This window comes from Choloepus didactylus, chromosome 4, assembly GCF_015220235.1.
Source record: "Choloepus didactylus isolate mChoDid1 chromosome 4, mChoDid1.pri, whole genome shotgun sequence".
Classification (NCBI taxonomy): Eukaryota; Metazoa; Chordata; class Mammalia; order Pilosa; family Megalonychidae; genus Choloepus; species Choloepus didactylus.
Genome location: NC_051310.1, coordinates 59,773,370 through 59,786,892, shown reverse-complemented (window position 1 = coordinate 59,786,892; position 13,523 = coordinate 59,773,370). Strand labels below are relative to the sequence as shown.

General features: G+C 38.5%; 1 protein-coding gene and 1 non-coding gene across 5 annotated transcripts in view; one reads left to right on the top strand and one right to left on the bottom strand.

The window, feature by feature from the left end:
- Positions 1 to 13,523, bottom strand: part of FERMT2 (fermitin family member 2) — a 129,788-nt gene that overhangs the window by 47,307 nt on the left and 68,958 nt on the right. The gene's annotated exons all lie outside the window — the stretch shown is intronic.
- Positions 1,251 to 1,418, top strand: LOC119533677. Its single transcript, XR_005216793.1, has one exon. It is a non-coding gene; the product is annotated as a U1 spliceosomal RNA (small nuclear RNA).

Below are 13,523 nucleotides of genomic sequence, written 5' to 3'. Positions count from 1 at the left end.
CCCACTTAGTGCACAGACGAAGTTGGGAAAACTGGCTTGAGGATAAGAGGTGTCTCAGGAACGCCATCTGCTGATAGGACAGGGAAAGTTCACTCCACCAAGCTGTAGCTCTGTCAAACTACAGATGAGTGTTCAAATAAGCCTGCGTGTCCTAAAAAAACCCCATCCAGATAAGCAAATGCCAAGAGGCCAAAAACAACAGAAAATTATAATGCATATGAAGAAACCAGAAGATATGGATAATCCAAACACCCAAATTAAAAAGCCAGAGGAGACACAGAATTTGGAGCAATCAGTCAAAGTAGTACTCACAAACATCAATACCATACCTCAGGATATAAAGGATATGAAGAAGACCCTAGAAGCGCAGAAAGAAAAACTTGCAAGAGTAAATAAAAAAATAGCAAATATTATGGAAATAAAAGATTCTGTTGACCAAATTAAAAAGATTCTTGAGACACATAAGACCAGGTCTGAAGAGGTAGAAGAATCACTGAACCTGAAGATAGAGTGATGGAAAGAGAAAGCACAAAAGAAGGAATAGTGAACAAAATCGAAAAATCTGAAGTAGAGCTCAAGGAAATGATGGACAACATAAAGTGCACAAATATAAGAATCATCGGCATTCCAGAAGAGGAAGAGAATAGTAAAAGGCCAGGAAGAGTATTCGAAGACATTGTTGGGGAAATCTTCCCAACCTTTCCAAACAACATAAATATGCAAATCATGATACCCAATGAACTCCAAATACAATAAATCCAAATAAATTCACTCTTGAGACATATTCTGATCAGTTTGTCAAATGCTGAAGACAAGGAGAAAGTTCTGAAAGCAGCAAGAGAGAAGAGATTCACCACATACAAGGGAAACAACATAAGACTAAGTATTGACTACTCAGTGGTTACCATGGAGGCAAGAAGGCAGTGGTATAACATATTTAAAATTCTGAAAAATTGCCAGGCAAGATTTCTTTATCCAGTAAAGCTCTCCTTCAAACTTAGGGAGGGCTTAACATTTTCACAGACAAACAAATGCTGAGGGAATCTGCTAACAAGAGACCTGCCTGACAAGAAATATTAAAGGCAGCTCTACCAGCTGAGAAGAAAAGAAAGCAGAGAGAGGTCTGGAGAATGGTACAGAACTGAAGAGTTTTACTAAGGGTAACTTAAAGGAAATAACAAGAGATGAAAAAATACATCTGACAAATAAAAACTGAAGGATAAGATGGCTGATTCAAGAACTGCCTTCACATACTTACCTGGCAGGGGAGACACCATGATCACGAAGGTGGTTTTCCCAGGACGAGGCTTATCCATTGCACTCTGGATGTGCTGACCCCTGCGATTTCCCCAAATGTGGGAAACTTGACTGCATAATTTGTGGTAGTGGGGGCGGGGGGGGGAGAAGAACTGCCTTCACAGTAACACTGAATGTGAATAGATTAAACTCCCCAATTAAAAGATATAGATTGGAAGAATGGATTGAAAAATATGAACCATCAATATGTTGCTTACAAGAGACTCATCTTAGACACGGAGACACAAAGAAATTGAAAGTAAAAGGATGGAAAAAAATATTCCATGCAAGCTACAGCCAAAAGAAAGCAGGGTGAGCAATATTAATCTCTCAGATAAAATAGACTTTAAATGCAAGAATGTCATAAGAGACAAAGAAGGACACTATATACTAATAAATGGGACAATTCAACAAGAAATAGTAATCATAAATGTTTATGCACTCAATCAAGGTGCACCAAAATACATGAGATAAAAATTGGCAAAACTGAAGGAAGCAGTAGATGTTGCCACAATAATTGTGGGAGACTTCAATACATCACTCTCTTCCATAGGTAGATCTATCAGACAGAGGACCAATAAGGAAACTGAGAACCTAAACGATGTGCAAATGAATTAGACTTAACAGACAAATATACAGAATATTACATCCCAAATCAGGAAGATACACATTCTTCTCTAGTGCTCATGGAACTTCCTCCAGGACAGATCATACGCTGGGGCATAAAACAAGCCTCAATAAATTTAAAAAGACTGAACTTACTCAAAGCACATTCTCGGATCACAATAGAATATAACTAGAAGTCAATTACCATCAAAAATCTAGAACACTCACAAATATCTGGAGGTTAAACAATACAATGTTCAGCCTCACTAGGTATTAGGGAGATGCAATTTAAGACCACAATGAGATACCATCTCACAACAATTTGGATGGCTGCCATTAAACAAACCAAAAACTACAAATGCTAGAGAGGGTATGGAGAAATCGGACCTCTTATTCATTGCTGGTGGGACTGTCTGGTGGTTCCTTAGAAAATAGATACTGAGTTACTCTTTGATCCAGCAATTTCACTTCTCAGTATATCCCCAGAATATCTGAAAGCAGTGTATGAACAGATATTTGAACAATGTTGTGCAAAGCAGTATTATTCACATTGCCAAGAGATGGAAACAATCCAAATGTCCTTTAACAGATGAGTGGATAAACAAAATGTGGTATACACATACTATGGAATACTATGCGGCAGTAGGAAGGAATGAGGTTGTGAAACATATGACAACATGGATAAACCTTGAAGACATAATGCTGAGTGAAATAAGCCAGAAACAAAAGAGAGATATAGTATGTTACCACTAATGTGAACTCTGTGAAAAATGTAAAATAAATGGTTTATATTGGAGAATGTAGGGGACCTAGCAACAAACAGCAAATACTAAAGGGGAACGATAAGAATAGATGAGATATTGAGGGTAATCTTTATGATATGGGAATACTCAGGAATGACTATGGTTTCTTAATTTTCTTTGGGTACAGTAGGAACATGTTGGAAGCAATGTAGTTATTTTATGTTATTTGTTTTTCTTATTCCTTTTGTTTTGTTTGAAATGCTTCTAAAAAATATTTTTTGATAAAGAGTTAAAAAAAAAGAAAGTACAGAGACAGACTACTTGGGTTCAAATCCTAGCTCCATCATTTATTAACTGTCTGACTTTGGGAAAGTTACTCAGCCTATCAAATCTGCCTTTCCCCATCTGTAAACTGGGATAACAATACACCTGAGGCCACTGCTGTGAATATCAAGTGATTAATATGCCCTCGAAAAGGGTGTGGCACATAACAAATGTTAAAAAAAAAAAAGCCACATACACAATCAAGGTGAAATTTTGGAAAATACAAAAAATATACATAAATAGTATACGTAAAATCTATTCTTGAAAAACAGAATAGGAAAATGTAATTAAGTGGTCATATTAATGGCTGCATAATATTTTTCTATGTAAATAAATCATAATTTAAAAATTCTTCTAATATTGAAGCCATTATTTAAAAATGGCTCTTCAAACATCTATGTATGTACATCTTTTCCCAGATTTTATTTCCTTAGCAATTCACTGGAATAGAATTACTGGTCAAAGTCTATAGTAATTTTAAGGCCTATTTCCTATTTTCAGAATGGTGCTATCCTGGCTCCACATTTTTCTGAAAGCAAAAGTGGAACAAATATTTTTTCCCATACTTTCACTTTCAATTTCTTTCTGTCCCTGTGTTTAAGATGAGTCTCTTGTATGCAACATATTGATGGTTCATATTTTTTGATCCATTCTGCCAATCTATATCTTCTAATTGGGGACTTTAATCCATTTACATTCAATGTTGTTACTGTGAAGGCATTTCTTGAATCAGCCATCCTGTACTTTTGTTTATGTTTGTCAGATATATTTTTTCCCTCTCTCTCTTATTGTCCTTTAATGACCCAATATTCAGTCTCTTCAGTACTGGACCTTTCTCCATCTCTCTCTCTCCTTTCTTTGTTTCTCTGTTGGTAGGGCTCCCTTTTGTACCTGAAGTAAGGGCACGTCTTTTTTTAGCAAAATCTCTCAGCATTTGTTTGTGAAAAATTAAAGCTCACTCTCAAATTTGAAGGCGAGCTTTGCTGGATAAAGTATTCTTGGTTGGAAATTTTTCTCTCTCAGAATTTTAAATATGTTATGCCACTACCTTCTCGCCTCCATGGTGGCTGCTGAGTAGTCACTACTTAGTTTTATGTTGCTTCTTTTGTATGTGGTGAATTGCTTTTCTTCTGCTGCTTTGAGAACTTGCTCCTTCTCCTCAGTATTTGACAGTCCGATCAGAACATGTCTTGGAGTGGGTTTATTTGGATTTATTCTATTTGGAGTTTCGCTGGGTATTTATGCTTTGTGTATTTATATTGTGTAGAAGGTTTGGGAAGTTTTCCCCAACAATTTCTTTGAATACTCTTTCTAGACCTTTACCCTTCTCTTCCCCTTCTGGGACACCAATGAGTCTTAAATTTGGACGTTTTATTTTATCTATCATATCCCTGAGATCCATTTCAATTTTTTTCGATATTTTCCCCATTCTTTCTATTGCTCTTTCATTTTCTGTTCTGTGGCCCCCAAGGTCGCTGATTCGTTGTTCAGCTTCCTCTAGTCTTGTACTATGAGTATCCAGAATCTTTTTAATTTGGTCAGGAGTTTCTTTTATTTCCATAAGATCATCTATTTTTTTATTTACTCTTGCAATTTCTTCTTTATGCTTTTCTAGGGTCTTCTTCATGTCCTTTATATCCTGTGCCATGCTCTCGTTGTTTGTCTTTAGTTCTTTGATTAATTGCTCCAAGTACTGTGTCTCCTCTGTTCTTTTGATTTGGGTGTTTGGGTTTGGGTTATCCATATCATCTGGTTTTTTCATATGCTTCAAAATTTTCTGTTGTTTCTGGCCTCTTGGCATTTGCTTTACTTGACAGGGTTCTTGAAGGATATGTAGGATTATTCAAAGCCTAATCTCTTATTTGTCAGCACTACAGCCAAAAGAAAGCAGGAGTAGCAATATTAATCTAAGATAAAATAAGACTTTAAATGCAAGGATGTTATGAGAGACAAAGAAGGCCACTACATACTAAAAAAAGGGGCAATTCAACAAGAAGAAATAACAATCATAAATGTTTATGCACCCAATCATGGTGCCACAAAATACATGAGACAAACACTGGCAAAATTAAAGGAAGCAATGGGTGTTTCACAATAACTGTGGGAGACTTCAACACATCACTTTCTCCTATAGATAGAGCAACCAGACAGAAGACCAATAAGGGAATTGAAAACCTAAACAATCAGATAAATGAATTTGATTTAACAGACATATATAGAACATTACATCCTAAATCACCAGGATACACATTCTTCTCTAGTGATCACGGAACTTTCTCCAGAATAGACTATAGGCTGGGACATAAAACAAGCCTCAATAAATTTAAAAAAATTGTAATTATTCAAAGCATATTCTCTGACCACAATGGAATGCAATTAGAAGTCAATAACCATCAGAGACTTAGAAAAGTCATAAACACCTGGAGGTTAAACACCACACTACTAAAATAAATGGTTTATAATGTAGAATGTAGGGGAACTAGCAATAGAGAGCCATTGGTGGAGGGGGAATGATAACCCAATAAGAACAGATAAGCTATCGTGGGTGAGTTTAACGTTCTGGGAAGGCCCAGGAATCACTATGGTTTGTTAATTTCTGGTGGGTGTGGTGGGAACAAGTTCACAGAAATGTCACTATATTGGGTTATTTTCTTGGGGTAGAGTAGGAACATGTTGGACTCCCTTGTTGTAGCTTGTTTGAAATGTCTTTTTTATTGTATGTTTTTTAAAAAAAAATTTTTTATATAGTTGATTTTTTTAAAAAAAGAGTTAATTGAAAAAAAAAATATGCAGAGCCCCCTTGAGGAGCTGGTGGAGAATGCAAGGGTGTTAGGCTCCCCAACCTCAATGGTTGCTGATGTGCTCACAGACATAGGGGACGGGTCCTCTACCACAGGACTTGCCCTTGGGAAGACCGTTGCTGCAAAGGAGAGGCTAGGCCTGCCTGTAATTATGCCTAAGAGCCTCCTCCCAAATGCCTCTTTGTTGCTCAGATGTGGCCCTCTCTCTCTAGCTAAGCCAACTTGACAGGTGAAATCACTGTCCTAAGGTGAAATCACTGCCGTCCCCTCTACGTGGGATCTGACACCTAGGGGAGTGAATCCCCCTGGCAATGTGGAATATGATTCCCAGAGAGGAATCTAGACCCAGCATCGTGGGATGGAGAACTTCTTGACCAAAAGGGGGATGTGAAAGGAAACAAAATAAGCTTCAGTGGCCGAGATTCCAAAAGGAGCTGAGAGGTCACTCTGGTGGGCACTCTTACGCACAATATAGACAACCCTTTTCAGGTTCTAATGAATTGGAATAGCTAGCAGTAAATACCTGAAACTATCAAACTACAATCCAGAACCCATGAATCTTGAAGACAGCTATACAAAAATGTAGCTTATGAGGGGTGACAATGTGAACAGGAAAGCCATATGGACCACACTCCCCTTTGTCTCATTTATGGATGGAGGAGTAGAAAAATAAATGGTGGAAGAAAAAAAAAAAAAAAAAAGAGAAAAGGCACCCCGTGTTCTTTTTTTGTTTTGGTGGTTCTTTTACATTTTAATTTTTATTCTTGTTGTTTTTGTATGTGTGTAGTAATGAAAATGTCGAAGGTTGGTTTTGGTGATGAATGTACAACTGTATGGTGGTACTGTGGACAACTGAATGTACACTTTGTTTTGTGTGATTGCATGGTGTGTGAATGTATCTCAATAAATATGGAAAAAAAGTGGAACAAGACAGGCATGTGTGTTATATTTTTTAAAGGACTGCTTATTTCAAAAATGGTATTAACTCTTTATTTTAGTTTACATTTCTTTAATAGTGTTATTGTACATTTTTTGAAGGTTTTAAAGCAATCTGTATTTCCTTCCTTTACTCATTGTTCTATCAATTTATTCAAATCAGTATCACTTCACATGTAGTAACTCAGATGACAGTAATTACTGAAAATCAATAGGATTTTCTTCTTTTTTAAAAAATTCATTTTATATACACATTCTTCCATGTTGAAAACTCCAAAGAAATCATTTTAATAACTACATGCATTTTTTAATGTATTCATTTGTTTGTTGGCTATATCAATGATAACACTGTGACACAGGTTTTTATTTCATTTTTGTATTTGAAAGGTTATTTTCTGAACTGGAAATTACCAGAAAAATTTTCTTAAATAAGAATTTAATGAGTGAATGGATGATTATTAACTACTCTTTAATTATTAATAAATTTGGGGTAAATAACTGAAGTATTAAACAGCAGAAATAACGTTAAAACAATGGACTGCTCCTTAAATTGTCACTCTAAAAGTTTCAGGCAGATCTGATTTCTTTCTTATGGTTAAGAAGTTTCATTATGAAATATTATAGCATATTTTAAAAAGTTATACAATTAAAAATAAAAGTTTTCTTTATTCTTATATATTCAAGGTATAGAGTAACTGAGTTAACTCAATTTATCCTCAGATGTAATTTTTTGGGTTAGATGCATCAAAACTAATTGAGACAATTAGGTAAATTCAGAAACTGAGACGATACTTCAGTATCTCTCTTAAGCCATCTATCTACTTAACAGAATTAAATCATCATTCTCTAGACTATTTTTAAATGAAAAGACTTAACTTGCTAAGAGACCTAATGATTTCTGAGTTGCACTTTCAATTCTAAGTGTTTCTTCAGCTTTAAATGCAATCACTGACATGGGAGGAAAAACGAAGGCAATAGAAGACACCAATTCCCTGAATAATCAGTTGTCTATACTGTTTCAGTATTAAGAGGATACAGGGTGTGGTGGAAATGTATCTTTACACCCATTTGTCACTCAAAGTAAATCATGTACATGATTGTAAAATTCAGAAAGTCCAGAAGAATATAAAATGAATCATGCCTGAGAGTTATGGCATGCTTCTATCACAACTCACCACATTCATGTTTAGAGGTAGACAGAAAAGCAGGCATATATAATTTTAAAAAGTCTTCCAAATGTCTCTGGTGTATCCTGTCTGCATAAGAATCACTGTGTTACATGATTCATGCTTTGACATTGTAGGTCTGAGATCATTTGCTGTCCAGCACTCAACCCACCTCTTAATGTAACTAGAAGAGTAAATACTGTTAATGACTCTTCAGTCAGTCATGAGTATATGAAGGAATTCTTAACGAGATATGCCCATGAGTATTGTTTGTGAAGTTCAAGAATAAATACATAATAAAAATACATGCTTGGGCCCTGTTCTAGTTTGCTAATGCTGTGGAATGCAAAACACCAGCAAGATCTGATACAAAGTACAAGATCTGATCAAAATCAATTATAGGCGTGGTCAGTCCTAAGGCATAATTTTCCTTTAGCTGTGGATCTGTGAACTTAGAACAAGTTATATGCTTCCAATATACAAAGGAGGGACATTCACAGGATAAACATTCCCATCGCCATAAGGAGAAAAGAGTAAGGAAAACAGGGTTAACAGGACCAAAACAATTCCTAAAACCCGCAGGACAAACTCCATTAGATTTCAAAGTCTGAGAGTCATTTACAAAATGACGTTGCATCCTTGGGGCTTGAGAGAGCGGGAGTGTAACCCTTCCTAAGGGCCTTTGTGGCAGCCTTTTCCTCTCCAAACACTTGGGTGAGTGCTCCAACATATCCACACATTGGGGAGACCACCTTCTCAGCCCCACCCTCCTCAAACATCAGGGCAGCTCCCGGATTCCCTTCCATCTCTGGGGCACATGCTCAACCCCTTCAGAACAGTATGGTGGAAGCAAGGCTCTCCCCAATTCCCTGGGAATGTGCTCCACACTGTTTGGGGCTTGGGGTGGCAAGACATTTCCTGAGTATCGATGCGGAAGGCCCGCCCTCAACCACCAGGGCAAACTCACCCTTTCCATGCGTGTGGGCCACTCCGCTCTCCCAGCCCAAGACCTCTTGACTCCAGACCTCAACCTCCATGGCTCTGTCTTTGAAGAAATTTTTCCTTCAGTTTGTTCCTTGTCTGTCTTCTCCAGTCCAGACTGGCAATGGCTCTGTCTGTAAAGATCTCGCAAAAATTCTGTTGGCTTTGCATGAAGCATGTAGGGGTCAAAGCCATCAGACAATAGGACTTTCCACAAATCCTTTCTGGATAATTCTGTCTCCAATCTTGGCTTGTACTGAAATGGCGGCTCGGTTCCATGTTTGGTAACATCTTCACATTGGGCTGTAGCTTCTGGGATTCCACCCCCTGGAAGCCTGTAATTTTCCAAGCCATCAGCTTCTAGTTTCTTTGAACCCAAGAGTTCAGTTCTAAGTTTATCTCTCTCCGCTCGTATTTTACTATAAGCTGCTAGGAGAAGCCAGGGTACATCCTCCACATGTAGTCTGGAGATCTCCTCAGCTAAGTATTCCAGGTTGTCGCTTTCAAATTCTTCCTTCCATCTGACTCTAGGACTCAATTTTGCCAAATTCTCTACCACTTTAAAACAAGGATCACCTTTCTTCCAGTTTGCAACAACACATTCATCATTTCTCCTCCAGGCCTCATCAGAATTATCTTTAGAGTCCAAGGCCTCATCAGAAGTATCTTCAGAGTCCATATTTCCACAGTCTCTTCAAAGCAGTTTAGGCCTTTTCTATCAAGCTCCTCAGAATTCTTCCAGAATATTCCCCTTATCCATTTGAAAAGCTGTTCCAACATGTTTGGTATTTGCAAACTCAGCAGCAAAAGCACCCCACTTCTCTGGTACCAAAATCTGTTCTAGTTTGCTAATGTGGTGGAATGCAAAACACCAGAGATGGATTGGCTTTTATAAAAAGGGGGTTTATTTGGTTACACAGTTACAGTCTTAAGGCCATAAAGTGTCCAAGGTAACACATCAGTAATCGGGTACGTTCACTGGAGGATGGCCAATGGTGTCCGGAAAACCTCTGTTAGCTGGGAAGGCACATGGCTGGCATCTACTCCAAAGTTCTGGTTTCAAAATGGCTTTCTCCCAGGACGTTCCTCTCTAGCAAGCTTGCTCCTCTTCAAAATGTCACTCACAGCTGTACTGAGTTCCTTCTCTTTGAGTCAGCTCATTTATATGGCTCCACTGATCAAGTCCCACCCTGAATGGGTGGCGCCATGCCTCTATGGGAATATCTCATCAGAGTCATCACCCACAGCTGGGTGGGATACATTCCAAGCAAATCTAATCAGCACCAAAACGTCTGCCCCACAAGACTACATCAAAGATAATGGCATTTGGGGGACACAATACATTCAAACTGGCACAAGCCCCATTCCCAGATGCTCTTTTTGTAGCTTAGGACCACCAATGGTTTGTTTTATACACTATACAATGAAGCTAGAAATCAGTAACAGAGATTTGAGAAACTCATAAATATGTGGAAACTAAACAACATACTCTCAAACAACCAATGGATCAAAGAAGAAACCAAGAGAAATTAAGAAGTATTTTGAGGCAAATGAAAAAGAAAACACAATATATCATAACATATGGGAAGTAGCAGAGGTAGTGCTAAGAGGGAATTTATATAGCTCTAAATGCTTACATTAAAAAGGAGGATGCAACACTAACAGTGAACCTTAATGTAAACTATGGTAGCATAATTAAAATAATATTGCTTCATCAATTACAACAAAGCTGCATTCTCGCAACTTTAGCAAACTGAAACAGATTTGGGTACCAGAGAAGTGGGGTGCTGTGATGTGCAAGTACCAAAAATGCTGGGACGGCCTTATAAATGTATAAGCGGATGATTCTGGAAGAATTGTGATATAGTTGATAGAAAAGACCTAGATTGCTTTGAAGAGACTATTGGTAGAAATAAGGACTCTGAAGATACTTCTGATGAGGCCTTGAGCAGAAATGATGAATGTGTTGTTGCCTACTGGAAGGAAGGCGATTCCTGTTTTAAAGAGGCAGAGATTTTGGCAAAATTGAGTCCTGGTGTTGCATGGAAGGCAGAAGCTGAAAACAATGAACTGGGATACTTAGCTGAAGAGATTTACAAATTAAACATGGAAAGTGCAGCCTGGTTTCTCCTTACAGCTTATAGTAAAATGTGAGGGAAAGAGATAAGCTGAGAACTGAACCCTTAGGAACAAAGAAACCAGAAACTGATAGTTTGGAAAATTCTGAACATTTAGAAAACAATTCCTCAGAAAACAGTGCCCCACATGAGGATTTAACTAAATGTGGAACCAGTCAGCCATTGCAGGATGTGCCAGTATGAATGTATTATGTCCCCCCAAACACCATTATCTTTGATGTAATCTTGTGTGGGCATACCTATCAGTGTTGATTAGATTGTAATTCTTTGAGTGTTTCCATGGAGATGTGTCCCACCCAACTGTGTCCCACCCAACTGATGACACTGATTGGATCATTTCCATGGAGGTGTTGGCCCGCCCATTCAGGGTGGGTCTGAATTAAATTACTGGAGCACTATATAAGATCAGACAGAAGGAGCAAGCTGCTACAGCCAAGAGGGACACTTTGAAGAATGCACAGGAACTGCAGATGAGAGAGTTTGAAGACAGCTGTTGAAAGCAGACTTTTGTTCCGGAGAAGCTGTGAGAGGACAAATACCCCAAGTGCAACTAAGAGTGACATTTTTGAGGAACTGCAGCCTAGAGAGGAATGTCCTGGAAGAAAGCCATTTTGAAACCAGAACTTTGGAGCAGACGCCAGCCACGTGCCTTCCCAGCTAAAGAGGTTTTCTAGACACCATTGGCCATCCTCCAGTGAAGGTACCCGATTGCTGATGTGTTACCTTGGACACTTTATGGCCTTAAGACTGTAACTGTGTAGCTAAATAAACCCGCTTTTATAAAAGCCAATCCATTTCTGGTGTTTTGCATTCTGGCAGCATTAGCAAACTAGAACACAGGACAAGACAGGATTAGAAATGCAGCCATCCAGAAAGGATTTGTGGAAATTCCTACTGTCTGACAGTTTTGAACCCTGTATGCTGCATGCCAAGCCAACAAATTTTTTTACAAGATCTTTATAAACAGAACCATTTGCCAGTCTGGACTAAAAGGAACAAATTGAAGGAAAAATTACGTCAAAGGCAGAACTGTGGAAGCCAAGGTCTGGAGCTAAGACACCTCAGGCCAAGAGAGTGGACCCACCTATGCATGTGGAGAGGATAAGTTTGTCTCAGAGTTCAAAGAGGGTGGAGCACATACCCTGGGGATTAGGGAGGGCTTGGCCACCACCCCACTGTTCTAAGGGGGTTGAGCATGTGCCCAGAGATGGCAGAAAAGTCCAGGTGCCACCCAGATGCTTGAGGAGGGTGAGGCCAAGAACAAGGTGGTCTCCCCAGTACTTGGATATGTTGAAGAGATCACCCCAGTGTTTGAAGAGAACAGGGCCACCATGCAAGTCCTTGGGAAGGGTGGGGCTGCTGCTCTCTCAAGCCCCAAGGATAAAACATCTTTCTGTAGATGACTTTTAGACTTTGAAATCTAATGGAGTTTGCCTTGCAGGTTTTAGGACTGTCTGGGTCCCGTGACCTGTTTTCTTTCCAATTTCTCCCTGTGGCAATGAGGACATTTATCCTATGACTGTCCCTCTTTTGAAAACTGGAAGCAGATAACTTGTTCTAAGTTTCACAGGTCTACAACCAGAGGAGAATTTTGTCTTAGGACAAACCACACCTGTAACTGATTTTGATAAGACTTTGTACTTAATATTGTACTGAAATTATTTAAGGCTTTTCTGTTATTTGACAAAATGAATGTATTGTGCATATGAAAAGAACATGTCATTTTGGGGGCCATAGGATGGCATGTACTGATTTGGATCTCTTATGTACCCCAGAAAAGACTATGTTCTTTTAATCCAATTTTGGGGGTGCAACCTATTGTCGGTGGGACTTTTTGAGTAGGTTGTTTCCATGGAGATGTGACCCCGTCCATTCAAGGTGGATCTTAGTTCCCTTGCAGGAGTCCTCTATGAGAGGATGAAAGGTAAATACATTTTGGAGAGAGCTCAGAGAAGCTAAGACAGAAGCTCACAGACATTTTGGAGAAAGCCACAGAAACCAGAAGCTAAACCTGGGAAAGAAGGACCAGCAGCCTCCAGCCATGTGCCTTCCTATTTGACAGAGGAACCACAAATGACACTGGCCTTTCTTCAGAGAAGGTATCCTCCTGTTGATGCCTTAACTGGGACGTTTTCATAGCCTTAGAACTGTAAACTTGTGAATTAATAACCCCCCCTTGTAAAAGGCAATCCATTTCTGCTGTTCTGCATTCTGGCAGCTTTAGCAAACCAAAACTGTACTGTACTAATGTAAAGTGTTAATAATAGAGAAAAGTGTTTGAGGAGGGGCATTTGGAAATTCTGTACTTTTCTGAATGATTTTTCTGTATACCTACAACTTCAATAATTTAAAAATAATAAATTAATTTTAAAAAGAAGAAATATCTCAAATCAGTGACCTAATCTCACACCTGGAGGAACTAGAAAAAGAGCAAACTAAACCCAAAGTGAGCAGAAAGAAAGAAACATTGAGAGGATATAAATGAAACAGACAATGAAAAAATAAAAACAACAAAACTAAAAGACGGTTCCT